We start from the raw sequence: 23,188 nt of genomic DNA on the forward strand, positions 1-23,188 counted from the left end.
TCAACCTCCTCTAAATCTTTCCAAAGCTATGGAAACCAAGAGGCAGAATCTTGTCCTGCCTAGGGCTCTTTCATGTAATAGACCTCAGTCAGAGATATGGGGAACACATAGAATTGTCCATATGGCACTTACCTTAGAGAAAGAGCCTAGCATCCAGTTGGGGCCACTTTGAGCAGAGAGCTGGTGAAATATGAATTGTCTAGTGTGGGAGGAAATTGAGACGGATTAAGTTCCAGCCCCCAGGGAAACCACCATAAAGAAGAAGGAATCAGAATGTGTGTAATAAGGGAATAAAGGGAAAAAATAGCTAAAATTTACCAAAGAGAAAAGAAGAAAGAAAACTCAATTATGTACCTTGAGCACTATCTGATAAATTAACAGAAAAGATATTAACAGAATAATTATATGCCATAATTAATAATAATTATTATTACAATATTATAATTAATTATAACCAATAACAGAAAGGAATATGGTCTCTAAATCAGCAAAATCAATAAACATAGTAAGAAAAAAGGAAAATGAATAAACAACAAGTAAGGTAGAGGACCCATTGAATTCTCAAGAGAACCTGCAACTACAGAAGGATGTTCCTGAGTGGTTTAAAAGAAAAATAAGAATTATGAAAGCAGAATTTGTGACTGTATAGCATAAATAATTGACAGAACATTAAACAATGAATCCCTGGTGGTAAATCTCAACAAAGAAAGAAAAGAGAAAATAACTGTTGGGAATGTAAATACTCTGAAGTGAAAGATAATCTAAAATAATGGAAGCAAAAAAGCAATAATATTAAAAAAAATAAAAAGTATCTCCATATAATCAAAATTATTGATTATGAACAAAGAAGGCATAGAGACAATTTAAGGAGTAAAAGTCTACCAGAAAAACAGAAATCAAAAAATGTACACCATATACTACAAGAAACAATACAAGAAAACTACCTAAAGATGTTGAACACATAAAACAAAACATCAATTAAAAGAATCCCGAGATCAGGTCCATGGGGGAAAAATAGACAAACTATGTTTCAAACTCCAAGACACACAGAGATCTCATTTAGCAATTTCACTGACAACAATTTATGGAAGTAATCAAAAGAGAGACATTTCAACATAAAGGCAAAATAAATTTGAATAACACAAGAAAATTCAAAGGAGAAGAGAACAATATGTTTCAAAAGCAAAGAGATGTTCTAAAGAAGAGGATGAAAGTGGATCATAAAGTTATGTGCTCTGAAAATCTAAGTCTAACTATGAAAGAAAAAGAGGGATGTTCAATAAAAAAGGCACATTAGAAGCATTCCTAGAAAGGAAACCAGACCTGAACAAATCATTGCTTTGCAAATACCCCAGAGAACAGAAATATAAGAAAGGTAAACAACTGTAGCAACCAAAGACAACAAAAACAAAATAAAAACAGACACTTTTATTTCTAAAAGTATCTATGGAAGAAACAGTGCTGCCTCAAAACAGATTAATACAAATTAAATAAAGAGACAAGATATTATTGGTGTGGAGGAAGAGGGGAAAAATGTGATTGGGGGGGAGGAGAGCAATGTTAGAGACAAATAGAAGAAAATATGAAAACTGTAATCATAACTTAAATGGGAAGATCTTTCCCATCCATTTTCCCATCCATATTACCTGCTTAAGTCACATGGAAGCCTAAGTCACATGAATTTGAGTCACATGAAGCCTGTGGTGGGAGGAGCTTACTGAATGAGTAGAACAGGAAGGCATGGAGCAGGAAGGGTGGAACAGAAAGAGGTAGAGTTCAGCTGGAACTGAGAAGAAGTTGGTCAAACTAGTAAGAGCTTCAAAGGACAGAGGAAGCAGGCAGCTAGGATTGTGTTTACTTGTGGGAAGGCCTGATAATGTGTATAGACTCCTAGGTTACTATGATGGATTTCTTTGTTGCTATGATGGATTAGGCTTCCTGGTGTTGGGATTTGGCTTTCTGGTATTTCAATAAATGTCTTGGTTCTGTCTTCCATGTGGAGTCTGTTGTATTCTGTGATTCTGAATTGTCCTGGCATATTCATGGCTGCCATAGGAGCTGTGAATATTACATTGGTGCTACAGAAACTAACTCACAATGTTAAATGACAGTGAATTAAACAATCCAATAAAATGAAAAAAGACCAACAGATTAGATAAGTAAATAAAAATCCAGAGTTTGTTCCTTAAAAGAAACACATTTTGAAAATAATACATAGAACACAGATGAGTAGCTGGAATAAAATTTACTATAGATCAAATGAATAAAGAAGAAGCTGTAATTATGCCATTAGACAAAATAAAAACCAGCATTCAAAATGTAAAGAAGGAATAATCAAGGAAATGACAACATTCTTTAAAAACCTGTAGACAAGAAATTAGTATCGAGGGGCGGAGCCAAGATGGCAGAGTAGAAAGACATACATACTCTAGCTCTTACCCCACAGCCCATAAAATACCTGTAAAGAAGAACTCTCAACAAATTCTACAGCAGCAGAAGCCACAGAACAGAGTGGAAGAGATTTCTATCCCAGAGTGACCTGAAAGACTGACAGGAAAGATGTGTTCCACCAGACCCAGAGCAAAGCCCAGCACAGCTTTGGCCACACGGCAATCAGAGGAGCAGATCTGAGCAGGCTTCAGGGACAGAATCTCCAGAAGCAGTGCAGATCCCTCAACCCACAGGCACCAAAGGTCTGTGAGAGGATCTTTTTGGCTGGACAAGAAGGGAGCAGGGTGTCCCCAGGCCTCCTCAGGTGGCAACAGTAGAGGCGCAAACAGGGCTCCCAAAGCAGGCAGTAGCTTGTGAACCCCCTGAGGAAACTGAGCCCTGTGTGGTGGCCCTGCCCCCACCTGAGTAGCTGCTCTTAATCTCACACTGCATAGCAGCCCTGTCCCTGCCTAAAGCCCCTGAGGGATTGGAGCAGCTCATCTGAATCTCAGCCCCCAGTGCTGGCTTAGTGGAACTGGAGGTAAGGTGGCTGTGGAGAAGAAACTCAGAAATCAAGTAACTGACTGGGAAAATGCCCAAAAAAGGGAAAAAAATTAGATCATCGAAGGTTACTTTCTTGGGGAACAGGTGTTTCCCCCCATCCTTTCAGATGAGGAAGAACAAGGCATACTATCAGAGGAAGCCAAGGCCTCTGTTTCCAAAGGGAACTTAAAATGTGCTCAGGCAATAGAAGTCCTTAAAAAACAAATTAGAAGCTTATTAAAGGAGAACCAAAAAAAAACTGCTGAGGAAAATAACAGCTTTAAAAAGAGGCTAACTCTATTGGAAAAAGAGGTCCAAAAAGCCAATGAGGAGAAGAAGGTTTTGAAAAGCAGAATTAGCCAAATGGAAGAGAAGGTTCAAAAGCTCACTGAACAAAATAATTCGTTGGAAGAGAGAACTGAGTTCAGGGAAATGAATGACTTTGAGTTAAACCAAGCAGTTAGTAAACAAAATCAAAACTTTGAAAAAATAGAAGATAACGTGAAACATCTCAATTGAAAAACAACTGACCTGAAAAACAGATTCAGGAGAGGCAATTTAAAAATTACAGGACTACCTGAAAGCCATGATAAAAAAAAGAGCCTAGACATTATCTTCCATGAAATTATCAAGGAAAACTGCCCTGATATAATAGAATCAGAGGGCAAAATAAATATTGAAAGAATCCACTGATCACCTCCTGAAAGAGACCCAAACAGAAAAACTCATAGGAATATTGTGGTCAAATTTCAGAGTTCCCAGATCAAGAAGAAAATATTTCAAGCAGCTAGAAAGAAACAATTTGAGTATTGTGGAAATACATTCAGGATAACACAGGATCTGGCAGCTTCAACATTAAGGGATCAAAGGGCTTGGAATGGGATATTTCAGAGGTCAAAAGAACTGGAATTGAAACCAAGCAGCAAATCTGAGTATAATACTTCAAGGGAATAAATAGTCATTCAATGATACAGAGGACTTTCAATCATTCATATTGAGGAAAAGACTAGATTTGTATAGAAAACTTGACTTCCTAAGACAAGAATCAAGAGAAGCATGAAAAGGTAAACAGGAAAGAAAAATCATAAAAGACTCTCTAAAGCTGAACTGTTTACATTACTACATGGAAAGAAAACAGTTATAATTCTTGAATCTTTTCTCAGTATTTGGGTAGATGGAGAGATTATACATACATACACACATATGCATATATAGATAGAGAGTACAGTGTGTGTTGACTCAGAAGAGATGATATCTACACAGAAAAAAATAAAATAAAATAAAAATTAAGGGATGAAGGAGGAAAATACTGGGAAGAGAAAGGGAGAAATGAAATGGGTCTGGCTATAACTCATAAAAAGAGATAAGAAAAATCCTGTTCAGTGGAGGAGAAAAGGGAGAGGAGGAGAGGGGAAAAATGAAGCTGCTCTCTCCATATGTGGCTGAAGGAGGGAATAACATGCTCACTAAATTTGAGGTGAACTTTTATATCACACCAGGAAAGTAGGAGAGGAGGTAAAAAGTGGGGTGAGAGGAATGTTAGAAGGGAAGGCAAATGGGAGAAGGGAGTCACTAGAAATAAACACTTTTGAAAAGGGACAAGGTCAATTGTGGGGGAAAAAAATAAGAGGGGATAGAGTAGGACAGAGGGCAATATAATTAGCATTACACAACATGATTATTAAAGAAGTCTTTTGCAAAATGACACATATTTAGTCTGTATTTAATTACTTGCCTTCTCAGTGGGTCTGGGTAGAGAGGGGGGGGGAAGGAGAGAAGTTGGAATTCAAAGTATTAGCAACGAATGTTGAGAATTTTTATTGCATATAATTGGGAAATAAGAATTACAGTGAATGGGGTATAGATATTTATCTTGTCCTACAAGAAAAAAGAGAAGATGGAGATAAGGGAAGGGTGAGGTGTGATAGAAGGGAGGGTACATTGAGGGAAGGAGTAATCAGAATGCAAGGTATTATGAAATGGGGGGGAGGGGAGTGATGGAGAGAAAAAGTGGACATGTTACAAAGCGAGGTAAAAGCAATTAGTATTAAAACAATTGACTGAATTAATTACTGAGAATAAATCAATGACATCTTTAGCTTGGGGAAAAGAATGAAAAATAAAATTAAAAAAAGAAGTAAGTATCAATATTAAAATTATATGTGTCAAATGTCTCATTATCTATATTTGTAAATGAAATAGCAGAACTACAGAAAGACAAGAAATACAATACAATAGTAGCAGGAAATTTCAATACGGTTCTCTCCATTTTAGACAATTCTAAAAGGAAAATAGGAGAAAATATGAAATTAAACAAATTTCTGGTGAGATGAGAGCACAAATACATATAGCATCTTCTAAATAAGACTGCTAGAGAATATATGTGTGTCTCTGTACCACATATAATTTTTTAATTGATATTGCAAACAAATTTTAAAAAGCTATAATGCAATAAAAATAGTAATCAGTAAAGAAAGCACTAAAAAAAGGAACTTAACCAAATAGATACCTAACAATGAAATCCTAAGTAATAAGTGTGTCCAAGAATAAATATAGAAACAAATAGTAATTGTGTGGTAGAAAATGATGATGATGAAACAACATACCAAAACTTCAGTTTCAGGGGAAAATTAGAACCCTATAAACATACATTAATAAAATTTCAAAAAGAGAATTCATGAACTACATATACATTATAAAGCAAATGAGGAAGTCAATAGGTAAACCTAAAATATGCACAAAAAAATGAATATTAAAAATTAGAGTAGAAATAAGCTGGAATATTTTTAAAGTCCTACAGAAATGCTAACTGAAACAAAAAAAACTGGTTTAAGACTTACAAAAGTGACAAAATTTTAATTGATCTTATTAGAAGAATTAGAGACAAAAAGAAAAGAGTAGAAAATCAAATCAATAAACTATCAGATGAACAAAATAAAATCATAACAAAACCAGAAGAAATAAAGAGAATGATCAGAATTTCAAATGCACAATTATGTACTAACAAAAGTAATAAAAAAAAAAGAATGTAGAGGAATACTTTTAAAGATATAAAATACCCAAATTAAAAGATCAAATCATCTAATATCAGAAGAATAGTACTATTTAAAAACATTTCCCCCCCCAAAAAAATTCTTGTTTCTGATGGATTAATGGGAAAATTCTATGAAATATTTAAAGGATAAACAGTACTATTGCTGTGAAATTGTTCTTTAAAAACTGAGAAATAAAGGACCCTAACAGATTCCTTTTGTAAGATAAATGTAGTCCTAAATTCTAAATCAGGGAAAAATGAAGTACAGAAGAACTATAGATCAATATCATTAATGAACACTGATTCAAAAAGTTTTAATAATAAAAAATCAAGCAGACTACAATAATTTATCTAATAAGTCCCTCACTATGACTTCATCATGAAAATGAATTTATATGAGGGAAGTAAAGATGGTTCAGTTTTAGCAATACAATCAACATACTTGACATATTAAAAACAAAAATATCTAAAACTACATGATTATCTCAATAGATGTAGAAAAAAAAACTTTGACAAAGTATAACCTTCATTTATACTCTTAGCACTCTTTTTAATATAATAAAAAGTTTCCATCTAAAATCAAAAGTTAGCAATAAATGTAATGAGGATACACTAGGACTTTCCCAATAAATAAAGGAATAAAGCAAAGATGTCTGCTTTCATTTTTTACGTAGTTCTGAAAATGTTGGCAATAGCAACAAGAAAAGAGAAAGATATCAAAAGCATAAAGAGAGCTAAAGAAGAGATAAAGCTACTTCTATTTGTTAATGAAGTAATGGTAGACAATCAGAAGATACTAATTAGGATAATTAGTAGCTTCAGTAAAGTTGCAGGCTATGAAATAAATCCTCAAACATCAATAACATTTCTATCTAATGATAATAACACCCAAAGAGTAACAACACAAGGGGAAATCTCATTCCAAATGATCACAAAATACATAAAATAGCCTTGAATCACTCTTTTAAAAAATAACAACTTAAATAGCTAAAAGAATAGTCAGTGTTCATGACTGGGCAATTCTAATATAATAAAAATGAAAATACTACCCAAACACTACAATTTTATTGGCATACTCTCAAATTATCAGAGGAATAGTTTGCTGAACTCTATAAAATGACAATAAAATTCATTTGGAAAAATAAAACATCTACAATACCAAGGAAAATAATGAAAAGAGATGGAGAGAGAGGGTAAAAAGCACCACCACACCTCAAACTATATTACAGAGGGGTAAACATCAAAACCAGCTGGCATTGGTTTAAAAAAAAAGTTATATCAGTGGAACAGATTAGATAAGAAAGAATCAGAAGCAATGGAACTCAATAAACTATGATTAGAGAAACCTGAAAAAATAAATTACTTTGGAAACAAGTCCTTATCTGTTAAAAATGGCTGGTAAAATTAGAAAGCAGGGGGGCAGAGCTAATATGGAAGAGCAGAAAGAAGGATCTGTAAAAACTCCCCCACATAGCCAATAAAATGCCTGTAAAAAATGACTCCAAACAAATTCTAGAGCAGCAGACGCCACAAAACGACGGACTGAAAGAAATTTCCAGCCCAAGATAGCGCAGAAGACTGACAGGAAAGGTCTATCGCACCAGGTGTGGAGCCGAGTGCAGCCCAACAGGGGTCGTGTAACACAGCAGGGACAGGACTCAGAGTAGGCTTCTGGGAGGCACCGGTAGCAACAGTTCCCAGATTGCTCAACTCACAAATGCCAAAAACATCTTCAAAGGTCAGTGAGAAAGTTCCCTCACCCAGGAGAAGGGAATGCAGTCTGGATCACCAGCAGCAGCCACTGCAGTGGCAGCATCCATTTTTTGAAGCCCTCCACTGAAAGCTCCTGGGGGAATTGAGCCACTGATCTCAATCTCAGCCCTGAGTGGTGGCCCTGGGGTAAGGAGGAGTACTGGCATGGTAGAGCTGGAGGCAGTTGTGGAGAGGGAATTCTATTAGCAGATTTTGGGCAGGAAATTTTTTGGTTGCTCCCAGACCAGCACACAGGTCAGAAGAGGAGTAAACTCCTCTCCCTTGATTGTGCCACCCTGGAGGAACTGAGAACTTACAGGTCCACAGAGTATGCCCTCCTCTTGACAAAGAACTGAAAAATCAAGTAACTGGCTCAGAAAATGCCTAAAAAATAAGACTATAGAAGGCTGCTTTCTTGGTGAACAGGTATTTTATTCCATCCTTTCAGATGAGGAAGAACAATGCATACTGTCAGAGGAAGTCAAGGCTTCTACATGGAAAACCTCCAAAATAAATATGCAATGGTCTCAGGCCATGGAAGGGCTCAAAAAGGATTTTGAAAAACATATAAGAGAGGGGCAGGAAAAATTGGGAAGAGAAATGAGAGCAATGCAAGAAAATCATGAAAAGCAAGTCAACAGCTTGCCAAAGGAGACCCAAAAAAATGCTGAAGAAAATAACACCTTTAAAAATAAGCTAACTCGATTGGCAAAAGAGGTCCAAATGGAAAAGGAGGTTCAGAAGCTCACTAAAAAAATAGTTCTTCAAAAATTACAATGGAGCAAATGGAAGTTAATAACTTTATGAGAAATCAAGAAATTACAACACAAAACCAAACAAATGACAAGATAGAAGATAATGTGAAATATCTCACTGGAAAAACAACTGACTTGGAAAATAAATCCAGGAGAGACAATTTAAAAATATGGGACTACCTGAAAGCCATAATCAAAATAAGAGCCTAGACATCATCTTCCATGAAATTATCAAGGAAAATTGCCTTGATATTCTAGAACCAGAGGGCAAAATAAATATTGAAAGAACCCACCTATCACCTCCTGAAAGAGATCCTAAATGAGAAACTCCTAGGAATACTGAAGCCAAATTCCAGAGTTCCCAGGTCAAGGAGAAAATATTGCAAGCAGCAAGAAAGAAACAATTTGAGTATTGTGGAAATACAATCAGGATAACACAAGATCTAGCAGTTTCTACATTAAGGGATCAAAGAGCTTGCAATATGATATTCTAGAAGTCAAAAGAACTAGGATTTAAACCAAGAATCACCTACCCAGCAAAACTGAGTATAATACTTCAGGGAAAAAATAGTCATTCAGTGACACAGAGGACTTTCAAGCATTCTTGATGAGAAGATCAGAACTGAATAGAATATTTGGCTTTCAGTCACAAGAATCAAGAGGAGCATAAAAGATACATAGGGAAGAGAAATCATAAGGAACTTTCTAAAGTTGAACTGCTTACATTCCTACATGGAAAGATAACATTTGTAAGTCTTGAGACTTTTCTCAGTATTTGGATTCTTGGAGGAATTACATACACACACACACACACACACACACACACACACACACATATAGAGCGAGAGAGAGAGAGAGAGAGAGAGAGAGAGAGAGAGCGCACAGGGTGAGTTGAATAAGAAGGGATGATATCTAAAAAAATAAAATTAAGAGGTGAGAGAGGAATATATTGGGAGGAGAAAGGGATAAATGAAATGGGGCAAATTATCTCTCATAAAAGAGGCAAGAAAAAGCTTTCTCAATGGAGGAAAAAAGGGAGGAGGTGAGAGGGAAAAAGTGAAGCTTATTCTCTTCACATATGGCTTAAGGAGGGAATAACATGCTCACTCAGTTTGGTATGAAAATCTATCTTACACTACAGGAAAGTAGGGGAGAAGGGGACAAGTGGGGTGGGGGTATGATAGAAGGAAGGGCAAACGGGTGGAGGGAGTAATTAGAAGTAAACACTTTTAGGAGGGTCAAGGTCAAAAGAGAGAATAGAATCAATGGGGGCAGGATAAAGTGGAGGGAATATAGTTAGTCTTTCACAACATGATTATTATGGAAGTCTTTTGCATAACTCACATGTATAGCCTGTATTGAATTGCTTGCCTTCTCAGTGGGGATGGGTAGGGAGGGAGGAAGGGAGAGAAGTTAGAACTCAAAGTTTTAAGAACAAATGTTTCTTTTGCATACAACTGAGAAATAAGGAATGCAGGAAATGGGTATAGAAATCTCTCTTGCCCTACAAAAAAAAGAGAGAAGTTGGGGATAAGGGAAGGGAAGGTTATGATAGAAGCAAGGGCAGATTGGGGGAAGTAGAAATCAGAATGGAAGGCATTATGGGGTGGGAAGAGGGGAGAGATGGGGAGAAAATTTGAAACAAAATTTTGTGAAAATGAATGTTTAAAACTAAAAATAAATAAATAGAAAAAAATTAAAATATTAAAAAATTTTCTATCAAAAATAGAAAAAAATATAAAGCAATCTAGATTTACACCTTACACCATATTTCATAATACATTCTAAATGTATATATGCGATGTATTATTTCACATTCTGAATATGTATGTGACAGTACTAAAACATACTAATAAAAAAATTAGAAGAGCAGCAGATTATATGCCTCTCATAAATATGGGTAGGAGATGTATCCTTAAACAAAGATATAGACAAGTACAAAAAATAAAATAGATAACTTTGATTAGGTGAAATGGAAAAGCTTCTGAAGAAACAAAATTAATGCACTTGAGACAAGAAAGAAGGTGATTAAATGGAGGAAAACTCAACATATACAAAACAGAACTTCTTATCTTTACCCCTAAACCTTTCCCACTCCCTCACTTCCTTATTATTGTCAAGGGCAACACTATCTTCTCAGTCCTTCAGGTTCATCCTTTATTCCTCACTATCTCTTATGCCCCATATTCAATGTTATCAAGGCCTATCAGTTTCACTTCCTTTCTTCTGACACCGGCTCCACTCTTGATCTCTTGGCTCTAGGCATTTTCTCTGGTTGATCTTCATGCCTGGAACACTCTCCCTCCTCATCAACAACTGATTTCTCTGGTTTATTTTAAAACTGAACTTAAATCCCAGATTTTATAGGAAGCCTTTCAAATTCCTCTTAATTCTTGTATTCTGTTAATTGTTACCTACTTATTCTGTATATTGCTTGTTTATGCATATCTGTTAACTTGTTCCTCCCATTAGATTGTGGGAAGACAGGGACTATCTTTTGCTTCTTTTTGTATCTCAGCACATAGCATAGTACCTGATACGTATTAGATACTTAATAAATGTTTAACAAGTGACTGTGGGAAGAGATGGACTTTAGTACATTGCTGATGGAGCTATGAATCAGTACAATCATTTTGGAAAATAATTTGTAAGTATTAACCTTTTGACCCATAATTCCATTACTAGGCTCATATCTCAAGTAGATTGTAGACATCAAAAAGTTCTCCTATATGCCAAAAATATTCAGGGCAACACTTTTTATTATAACAGAATTAGAAATAAAGTAGATATTACAGTAATTGGTGAATGACTAAACAAATTGCAGTACACAAATGTAACAGAATACTATTATGCCATAAGAAATGATAATTGTGATGAGTACAGAGAAATATAAAATGTCCTGCATGAATTGATAGAATGATGTAAGCAGAGTCCAGAAAATAATATATAGAATGACTACACCTATGTAAATGGAAAGAAAATCACAGCAAAAAAGACTATCCCTTCTTAGCTGCAAAGTCAAGTTGTTAGAAGAGGGAAAAGATGGAAATTTCTTTCTCCTCCCTTCTCCTGTCTTTTCTTTTATCCACTTAGATGGAACTGAGCGGAATATTGTCCTATTTTGACATCTCCTACTGCTAAACATGGTTCTCTTTTTATTAATCAATTTGTTTTCATCATCCATGGGATTTAATCTAGGGGGCAATATATATTTTGGGTAGTAACTATAAACAACGGTTAAAGAATTTAGATTTGAAAGACTTATGTTACCTTCTGAACGGGAACTTAAAAGATTATACATAAACACATATATTCTCACCACCAACTGCTTTCCGTTCTATGACACAGAGAAATTATAAGTAAATGTTTTAAAAGGTGCATCTTTTAGATACAGTAAGGCAATAAAAATAGCAAAATAAATATCTAAGTGGAAACTTAATCATGAGAAGATCAAAAGGCTGGGAGAGGAGGAGGAGGAGGGAGGAGAGAAGAAGAAAAAAGAATCTTGTATGATAGCTTTACTATATGCTTAAAAGTAATAGCATTTTCTATATAACAGATTTGCAGTTTCATGTGCAATCATCTTTTTTTATTCTCCTATATTGTGGAAATGCTTGTGTTATTTCATAAATTAAACATACCAAATTATATAAACAAGTAGTAACTGTGAAAGAGACAATATACCAGAATTTCTGGGACTTAGCTCAAGTTTTTCTCAGAGGAAATATTATATTCCTGAAAATATGCATTAACAAAATAGTAAAATAAGGGTTTAAAACAATTTGAAAATAACCAAATCCAAGATAAGTATAAGAGGAAATTGAAAATTATAAAAGAAAGCAAAAAAGATAGCAGCACAGATAAGCAAAACTAAAAGTTGTTCTCTGAAGAGTAATAAAATTTAAAAACCTAGCCATCACGATTAAAGATAAAAGGAAGAAAAATGAAATTTCAACAATAAAATAAAAATGAACAAGGTGAAATAACAGAGAAGAAATAAACATTATCCATACCTACTATGCACAGAAAGCTGAGGATTTAAAAGACATGAAGTAGCTGCAAAAATACAGTGAAAAGAATTAAGACTTGTGATTTTATAGGTGTCAGATAAGGAACTCCTAGTGAGGAGGGATTCCTAACCACTGCAGATCATTCATTTCTCCTCACATTATTATCCCATGGCTTAATTCAAGAATTTCCTGAATCACTGTAAGGCTGTGTACGTCACAGTTTCCCAAAACCATATGTGTCAGAGGCAAGAGCAATAGGATCTTCCAGATTTGAAGACCAGCTCTCAATCCATTGTACCAGACTGCCTCTCACAAAAATATTAAGATACCAAGGTTAGCAGAACACCAAATAGAAATTTCAGAAAAGGAAATTGAACTAGCTACAAAGGAACTACCAAAGGAGGGGAATACTTGGTCAAGTAGATTTGTAGAATTTATAAAATTTTATTAACTTTTTATTTTTATTATCATTTCATCATTTCAGAGGAACATTTTCTACCAGGGCAAGATTGGCTCCTAGATGCCAAAACAAAGAGGATACACATAGAATAGACACAATATGAGTGAAGTGCTAAGGACAGAATTGGCAATACCCCACTTTCCCATCCCTTGAATCACTCTGACTTTCATAATAACAAGGCCCTTCTGTGAAAGAATAGGGTAAAAACAGTCGCACCTTATTTTAGCTCTAATACCTTTACTATATAAGAACATGTCTCAATCAATCAAGTGTAAGATCTTAAAATGTAAGACTTAAACTAAAAGAAAAGTCTTTTGAAGTTTCACAGGAAGAATATTTGGATTGGATGCAGAAACTTCAGTTAAAAATCATCTATAAATTATCAAGTGTGTTGGTGGTGGTAGTAAAGGGGAATGGGAGGAAGGTGTTCCCAGAAATCTGAATCCTAGTTGAAACCCCTAAGAAGGAATCCCCTGGGGAATCAAAGGAGGAAGGAGGGACCTAGGCCTTGGGCTTAGTTAAGTCTCCTCCTCTCTCCTCCTTGACTAAAGGAAGATTTTCCAGCTTCAAAGGGTTAGGAACAGGAATGAGGAACTTTCAGCCTCAAGGCCACATATGACCTTCTAAGTCCTTGAGTACAGTCTTTTGACAGAGTCCAAGTTTTATAGAACAAATTCTTTTATTAAGGGAATTTGTTCTGTGAAGTTTGGATTCAGTCAAAAGGCCACACTTGAGGACCTAGAGGGCCACATATGGCCTCAAGGCCACAGGTTCCCCACCTTCCCATTGGTGTCTTAGCATTGTGCCCTCAGGAACAACAACAACTCTCATCCAGCATGTCTCAAGTTTGCCCCTGGATCAACTGGAAGCAATATCTACATGCCTAGCAGGCTCTGGACTCATGGCAACACAAGGAGAAAAGTAGAGAGACTCCCTGACTAAGTGTGCTCTTTAATGTTTGAGCCCATCTAGTCCTAAATTCTGTATGGGGGAGAGTATCTCATATTTTTATGAATTGTTTTCATTTTTACCACCTTACTAAATACCCCTTTCTAAAAGCTACTGGAGTCTGGGTGACTAAATGATCTTGAACTGATTAACTTAAAGGCAAGTACACAGATGGGAATTCAAGTCAATAGTATTAGATAATAACCCTTGGTCTCTCAGTTCTATACCTAGAATACTAAGGGGAGATGTGAACAGCTTGGCTGTGGTGAATTGGTTCATCAGGGCATGTGAAAGTTGGGAGAATGATCCTCAGGAATTATGAAAGCTACACCCTGCTGCTCCAACTTTGAGCTTGCTCTCCCTATGTAAGCTGCATTGTATTAACGGGAAAGAGCACCCTGCGTTTATGGGAGGAATGTTTGCTAGTTTCTGTCTTTATTCTGCAGCTTTAGTAGATGCCTTTTCTAAGAGCTAATCATTAAAGCCAGGTAGATGGTACCCTGAATAGTGTATAATACTTGGAATGAGGAAAATGTAGGCTCAAATTCAGACACATGCTAGCTGTATGACTCTGGGTAAATCATTTAGGCTTAGCTTCAGTTTCCTCATCTGTGAAACAAAGATAATTATGGCACCTACCTTTCAGGGCTGCTGAGATCAAATGATCAAATGTTAATTCTGAAATGCTATATAAATGAAAGTTACTAATATTGTATCTCCTGGCTGACTGTAAACTGTATCAGTGAGGACTCATAAGTTTTAGTGTTATGAGTTCTTGATTACCTACAGTATACCATGGAAATAGCCTGGAAGAGTTGCTACACTGTGATTTCTATACATTAAATACAATGTGAGCATGGAATACTTTTCTTAGCTATCAGGTATCCTAAGTATCTCTTTTGATTGCAGTCTCAAAGCTGATTTACCACACTGGCCTGATTCATAATCAGCTCTCTTTTCTGTTGCCAGAGGTTTTGCTCCTGAAAGCTGTCTTCTTCCTCAAGTGATTTACTCCCCATGTCTGGACTGGAGAGTGTTTCTGCTCTCAACCATGCCTCGACTTTCTGGAATTGATGACCCAACTGCAGGATGAAGTGCTTCCTTCTAGACCAGCAGTTCTATTGCTAAATCACATAGCTAATGGAAGTGAAAGAAGGGGAGAATTCCTTTCTTTCCACTAGAAGTATAAAGCTAGGTTCTTCCTTGACTGATGGCCCGCATTTCTATTGACCTACTGTCTCCAGGGCTTAGCTACTGAAAGAGTGTGGCCAATTTTTACTCTCCCAATGAATTTTCCTACCTTCTGACTTTGTAAGAGAGATAGAGATAGAGACAGACAGAGAGAGATGGAGGACTAGACAAAGGAACAAGGAACAAAGTGTGTGTTGTGGGGAGATGCTTGGTAAAGAGTATTAATACCTTATTAAAACATCTAAACTTTATCACATATGATTACATCCTATGACTAAGTCAACCAAACTGGGGCGGGGAGATACTCAAATTCCACTCCCTTACACATACAAAATAAAGACAAGTCAGTTCAAGGGACAGTTGCTGTTGCGAAAGCTAGGAATGTCTTTATGTAGAAGGTACTATTTGAACTTAGCTTCAAGTTTTCAAGGAAACTAGGCATTTTAAGACATGGAGATAAGGAGAGCATGCATTCCAAGCATCAAGCACCAGAATGTCTATTATGGTTTAAGAATAGCAAGAAGGCCAGGTAAGACTAAAAACATAAATGACAGAGGTGTTTGTATCTATGCCTAGAGATAACTAGGAGTCATTAGAGCATACTTCTGAGTTTATAAGTACATACAGAGTATAATCTTCCAGAAGAGGATTGATATGGTCAGACCTATACTTTGGGCAGGATTTCTTAAACTTTTTCCCTTCATGACCCTTAATCAGTGCAGCTGTGAGGAGAATTGGAGTGGAAAGTAGTAAAAAAAAAAAAAAAAAGCCTAAACCAGGGTGACAACTGGGTTACCAGAGAGAAGGCTTCTGGTGTTGGAGAGGTAGCACTGGCAAGACTTGATAACTAACTGGATCTATGGGGTGAAGACTAAGTAACTAAGATGAGTGTGAGATCACAAACATTTATGATTAAAAGAATGGTCCAAGTTGACCATAATTTTGTCAAGGGATGAAGAGTGATAATGAGTTCTATTTTAGACAGGTTGGTTTTTAACTGAATACATGACATACAATTTGAAATGTCCAAATATTAACTCCTTAGTAGAGCTGTATTACAAGTTCTAATACTGGAGCATTATACTCCCCACATATTATATATGTGTGTATGTATGTGTATATACATATATGTGTATGTATGTGTATGTATATGTATATACACACATACATTACAAGTCTTTCACATCCTAGCCCAAACATACTTTCTAAACTTATATATCAGTCCATTTCATGAGCTCTATTGTGTAAACAAACAGGTGCCATCTCTAGCTTTGCACTGACTGTCCCCTCATACCCAGAAAGTACCTCGGCCTCTTAGAATCCCTAGCTTTGTTTAAGACTTAGATCAAGTTGTACCTGCTATATGGATAGCTAGGTGGTGCAACGGGTAGAGCACCAGTGTAGGAGTCAGGAGAATCTGTGTTCAAATCTCACCTCAGACACTTGACACTCACTAGCTGTGTGACCTTGGGCAAGTCACTTAACCCCAGTTGCCTCATTCTGGGTCATCTCCAGTCATCCTGGTGAATATCTGGTCACTGGATTCAGATGGCTCTGGAGGAGAAGTGAGGCTGGTGACCTGCACAGCCCTCCCTCACTCAAAACAAAGTCAAGTGCAAGTCATGTCATTATTTCTCTGATGGCATGGTCTTCTTTGGCAATGAAGGATGAACACACATACGTACATACACACATGGCTACCCCCTCCACTGTAAGCTTGTAAGCTCCAAGGTTTGGTTTCTCCCTAAGGTTAACAGGGTGACTGCAAACTCACCATAGCAACTAGATCTTCTTAGGAAGAATTGCACATGGTCCAGGAAGCTATGGAAGGAGAAAGATTCAGAAACCTGGTTTTCGTGTGTGATTTTTTTAAACTTTATTTCTGTTTAGCTAGTATTTATGTTTTTCTTTTTTATCTGTTTTGTCTTTAAGTTAGGGAAAACCATTTTCCTCATCAAGACAGGCACTTTATAAGTTCTAAGTAAGCAGTAATCTCTGATAAGCTTTGCAAAAAGTTGTTTGTCGAATCTATATTTGGGGATAATTGTGATTTTTTACTTTTACATATATAAGTATGTACCCTGTAGAAGATCTATGTCATATTGATCGTTTTGAGACTCTTCCCTATGTGGAAATGGGAAAACAAATTAAAGCACAATGCTTATACCTATCTAGAACTGTTCTGACTGTGTGTATAGACAATGTGTTAAAAATGCATTCTGATTTGCTAAACATTTTTAAAGAGGAAGAAATTTTTTTAAGAGGAGGAAAATGTAATGGGGGACTGGACCCTAGGCACTCCATCCCTCCCAGAATGCTCTGACTATGGCATACCCACATGGGGGTTAGGTAAGACTACTTCTGAGAATGAATCAGAGAATGGTCTTACTCTCCACTTTGGAACATGTGCAATCACTCTATGATGGTTTCAGGTCCATGAACTTTGTGTCTTTTGATAAAAATAGAGCTCTGTGTAAGAGTACTAATCAGTCAAAATGACACCTCATTCTCCTTCTCCTGCCTGGTTGTATTCAAATGAGGAAGAAAGAACTGACATAAATGATTTACTCTCCCCACAAAGAGGCTTAAATATCCTTGTGTCAGAATAGTCTTTGTGGGTTCTTTTCAGTGATACTTAGAGCATAAAACTAATAATTTGTTAACCAAATTGGTTTATATATATTTATGCTCTAAAAATTCATACTTACATGACAAAAAATGTCAATACAAATGATTTAAAGAGAGGGGAATGAAAATTCTCTTATCAAATGCCATTCTGAAGGAAAATAAAGTGAGAATTAGATACCAACTGCCTCTCATCATTTTATTCAATTCATTTTAATATATGGCTGACAATTAGGAAATGCAATCTTTAGGTATCTTACAATTTCTAAAACCTGAATCAAGATGATATGAGAAAAAATTCTGCTGAATGTTAGAAAAGTTTTCCATAGTTCATCTTGTGGTACAGAGAGATGCTATTGCTGGAAGTGCAACAGGCTCAATGGAACTTTGAGAACTGTCCCACATGTGTATGTGCTCTTATCATCAATAGTTAATATTGGATGTACATAGTAAGATAACTTGGTACAATAAAAAGAACTATGTTTATGATTTGAGAAAATTTCGTGAATCCCAGAAAGCAATGTCGCAGCTAACGACAAAAAATAATATAAAAACTAAGGGTGTTTTGTAGCCCATTCCCTTAGAAATTTTATTTTCCCAACATGCTCAGTTATACAAAAATCCTGAAAAACTGATGAATAATTCATTCATTTTAACATATCATATAACTAGACTAATTGCCTAATCATTCAGAGGTCATAAACCAATTAATCTGAGATTAATAATAATATAATTGATGATACTAATGATAATTTCTATTTATATAGCACTATAAAGTTTATAAATCCCTAAATTAAAGTATCTGAATACAGCTATGATATAAGGCTTTCTCTTATTTTAGAAAGACTATCAATACACTCAACATTTTATATTTAAATATTCACCCTGATTATGCTTTATGAACTTCACAGTTCTCTGTACTTTAAAAATGCATAAATTTCAATGTTCATACATAAGCCAGAGAATATTCACAGACACCATAGCAAGTATCATTGCTTTCCCATACACTCATCCTCATTGAATCAGTTTATGATTCATCCACTGTAATGATGATGGTAAAGTAGGTGATGATAGTAATAACGATTTCTATCAGTTCCTTCAAATTATATCAGAGACATGGTTAGGTTTTAAAGACAAAGTATGGAGAATTGTTTGAAATCTTTATTTAAAGAGTAATTTATTGTTACCATTATAAATTAGCTACCAGAGGCTTAAGTGCTCTACATTCTTTAATAAAAGTTCTTTGATGAAAACAAAACAATTTATATAAAAAAAAAACAAATTGGAAGGTATAACTGTCACATGATTTCTTGGGGGTCCAAGTCTCCTAATTTCATTGACTATGGAAAAAGCAGCAGATAATTAAGACAAACTTTGGTCAGCTTCTGTTAAACCAAGGACCGGAAAATAACACAGCTGGAGACAATTCTGAGCAAAATGATTAGAATTCTTTTTACCTTAACTAAAGCCTTGCTAACAAGTTGATACCAATGATTTTCAGCAATTAAACAGGGAGCATTTAATAAATCAGTAGGACAATATACTTTGAAATATTCGAGAACTACAAACCATTGTCATTTTTGAAGAACAAGAGGTTTTTATATAGTTACAGTAGAAGATGTGTTGATAGACCAGAATTTTTTAAATGAATGATTTCATTTAGTTATTAATAAAACACTATCCAGGTGCCAGCAAACTTAATCAGTTGATGTAGATGCTTGTGGAATAAATTGGTGCATTGTACAAAAGGCGTAAACTAGCAAATGCTAAAAATGAGAATGTTCAGCGTCATAAAATCAAGGTATTTCTAAACACAGCATCACCTACCCTTTTAAAATGTATTACATTTTAATACATATTCTCCAAAATAAGTAGTTAAGAGGCCACTATGACTTGTTAATAACAGTCCCCAGAACCCTGTGAAAAGCTGCATTATAAACACGGATGTTTGCTTGCTTACTTGCCAGCAATTTTTGATGAACACATAAAGCCTTTTCCCTGGGACATATCTATTCCTTTATAGAGGTTTCCCTAATTCCTAAATAATGAACATGGTCCTCTGGAAAACTACCAAGCATATTAAATATTTGGAAGACTTAATGAAAACACTGTTACACATTTTTTCAATAAAAAAATATATCTGCCTGCCTCCACCACCCCACCCCAATAATTTTTGCAGTCCCAGACTAATACCAAAAAGTATTAGAAACACACTCATTGCTGATCTAAATGAACATACTTCATACTCTCTCTTCTAGATGCCCACGGAGCAGCCATTCCTGAGGGACAAAATATAACGAGAAAAAGACGTAGTCTAAACTCAAAGCCAACATAAAAGCTACACTCATTGCCATACACTCATTCTCATACACTCTGAAATCAATTACACAGTCCAATTTGTTTTTACCAGCAGGAAAAGGCAAACCTGGTTAGTGGGCTTCAGCACCCATATACCCTCTCCAGGATCTACATCTTTAGCTAACTATGACATAGCTACTTCGAAGAAACAATTAGACACACCTGCTTAAAGTGCCCTGTGCTCTGTTCACACTCTGTGTAGTATCTTAAAGTGACAGCATATTAAAATGTCAATGCAAATCTTTGACATTCTTTGGCTATTTATAACATCTGAAAGCACAATTAAAGACACAACTGAATTGAATTCACAGCCTAAAAAATAATACAAACTTATTGATAACAACAGTTTCCAAAAGAGGATTAAAAGATAAACTTTACATAAAATCAAATACTACTCACACCTTCAATGTGTATTTGTAATATTTGACATTATCTATGTAACTTCTACCCAAAATATATTCTTTGGGAAGTATGGACAGAATTGTCATTTTAATTACTACCAAGACAAATAAACAAATGTTTCATCTGACCATATTCAGCTCTGAACAACTTTCCATATTCATGAGGAGAAGAAGCCCCCACTGAACTTTTACAATCAAACCAAACAGCCTGAATTTGAATATAATGAAATGGCATCAGCACAAATGAAATAGGATCAAATTGCTTCCATGCACTGAAACCGGAAAATTGTAAATCTGTAAGGATACATATTCTTGGCAATAAATTGTGAAGCTTTTTGCCCTGAAAATCATGACTGCTATAAGAAATTTCCACTGCATAGGTACTGAAGTACTCCAAATAAAACGTTATCAAGGAATTTGGAACTAAAAATCTTAAAACAAGACTTCAAGGAGAAAACATGTAATTAAGTTGTTCCTTTAAAGATGTGAATGATAAGATTTGAATCACATAGTTCAGATAAATCCTTGGCAGGGCCATAGACTTCCTCTGAAAATCTCCCAAGGAAAGCTCTACAGTTTTAAAATGAGAGAAGTTGGCTCAACTTATGTCTTACTCCATGAAGTATTTTCTAACTGATTACCTGAATGACTCACCTTAATACCACACTATTTCAGTTTTCCAACTTTCTGTAAACAACACTTCAAGTATGTTCAAGTGGAGCATTCTGAAGATATCATTTCAATTTCTCTATAACTAAGTATGACAGTTTGATCCCTGAAAAACTGCCTGAAATTCTTGATATATCTCTCTTAAGGAGGTGACATGATCCCCATAACCCCCTAGGATCCATACTCCTAGATCTGATCTCTAAGCACCCTAGCCTCTACCCATTTCTTTTAGAAGGTGGTTCACCCACTGGGACACAATTAGCACACTCCTAGATGCAAACTTCAGCTAACTTTACTAAGTAGTTGGCTATGTAGAGAAACATGCTTTAGTAATTGCAGTTGCTCCATTTTGGCTCTGTTGGGCCAGGGACTCATGGCATAGCTTTTTAAAAGCCTTCCCACTGGCACCATATCAGCCAACACTCTATTTATTCAGAGGTTTTAGGCTGTTCCCTGAGACCCTTGGACAAACAGTGCTGCATTGTACATCTAGTGCTGCTGTTCCACTTGGTTTGCAGAGCACAGTTCAAGCATCCTCTTATTTTCTCTTCTTTTACATGATTTAGGTTGGGGTGATACTCTCTTTAAATATGGAAACCAGAAGCACAAAACTCACCTCCAGGATTCTCTTTAGCTCCTGTTTGACAATCAGTAGTTTTCTATGCCTTACATTTCCAAATGGTTTCTTTAAGGGCAGCCCCATGAAAAGCAAACACTTGGCAATAGTTAGGCTTGGATTGCTCCCAGAGGGTAATCAAGCATTTGCCTAGAGTTATGAGAAGGGAGGTAAACTGCATTCTTTGTACTTTTCCAGGGCAGGGGAGAGAAGGTAGGTATTTGCCACCCTTGGAAACTCTAATTATTAGTAGTTTTAGCATTACAAGACTCAGCCTTGCCTTATTATATGGATACAGTCCAATGATGAAAGCAGCCTCCAGGCTGCAGGAATATAGCTCAATGTGGCAAAGTCCACTTCTGAAACCACCAAATCTGGTCGCAACCATTTAGACACTATTTTAAATGTAAACTGTCAAGGTAGTAAAGGCCAAGTAAGATGCTAAGAAATACTATAGTCTGGCTATATGAAAATAATATGGAATATATATATATATATACATATTTCTGTCCATTGCTTCCTCTGTCTTCCTGTATCTCTGACAATCTTTCTTAATCTCTGTCTCCTTCTCTGTCTGTGTGTGTCTACCCATCTCCTCCTTCCCCCCAAGTTCCTCTTCCATCATTTCTTGTGGCATAATATACTATAATTCTTTTCACTGTTTTCACAACTGATGGTCACCACCTCACTTTCAAGTTCTTTGTCACCACAAAAAGGGCTGCTTTTAAAAAAATATAGAACCTTTTCCTCCTTCTCTGATCTCTATTGGATATAGGCCTAGCAGTGGTACTAATATCAAAGAGCATCCAGAGCTCAGTAACTTTTGGGGGAATAGTATCAATTTCTTTTCCAAATTGTCTGTACTAATTCTTATAGTTCCATCAATAGGGGTGTACCTGTTTTCCTATGGTTTCAACCTTGTTTTCAACATTTGTAATTTTTTTCTTTTTTTCACCAAGTTTGCTGATCAGATATTTGTATAGTAAAAGTTCAGAGTTCCTTTTATTTCCATTTTCCAATTATCAGGGATTTGAAGTATTTTTATGTGGCTATAGATAAACTAGATTTCTTTCCCTGAGATCTGCCTGCTCATATCCTCTAGGCATTTGTCACTTGAGCAATGGCTCTTATTCAACTAAATTTGAATTAGTTCCTCCTATATTTGAAATGAGAAGACCTTTATCAGAGAAACTTGCTGCAAAGATTTTTTTTCCAGGTAACTATTTCAATTCTATTAGTTGCAAAAACATTGAAGGATTGATGAATTTCAGTGTTATTCTTTCACAGGGGCAAGCTAATCTTGTCTCATTTCAATTTTTGTACATGTGCTATGGAAGTGAGCACTATTTCGTATTTTTATCAACAACTTGGATAAAGGCATGGTCAGTTTTCCAGA

The 23,188-nt window shown here is 35.8% G+C and overlaps 1 protein-coding gene and 1 non-coding gene across 4 annotated transcripts in view; both read right to left on the minus strand.

Moving 5' to 3' along the window:
• The window catches only part of SLC25A21 (solute carrier family 25 member 21), a 759,060-nt gene that overhangs the window by 311,135 nt on the left and 424,737 nt on the right, over positions 1-23,188 (minus strand). The gene's annotated exons all lie outside the window — the stretch shown is intronic.
• Positions 23,035-23,136, minus strand: LOC140521807 (U6 spliceosomal RNA). The gene has a single exon (XR_011973098.1). It is a non-coding gene; the product is annotated as a U6 spliceosomal RNA (small nuclear RNA).

The sequence above is a fragment of the Notamacropus eugenii genome, chromosome 1 (genome assembly GCF_028372415.1).
Source record: "Notamacropus eugenii isolate mMacEug1 chromosome 1, mMacEug1.pri_v2, whole genome shotgun sequence".
NCBI lineage: Eukaryota > Metazoa > Chordata > Mammalia > Diprotodontia > Macropodidae > Notamacropus > Notamacropus eugenii.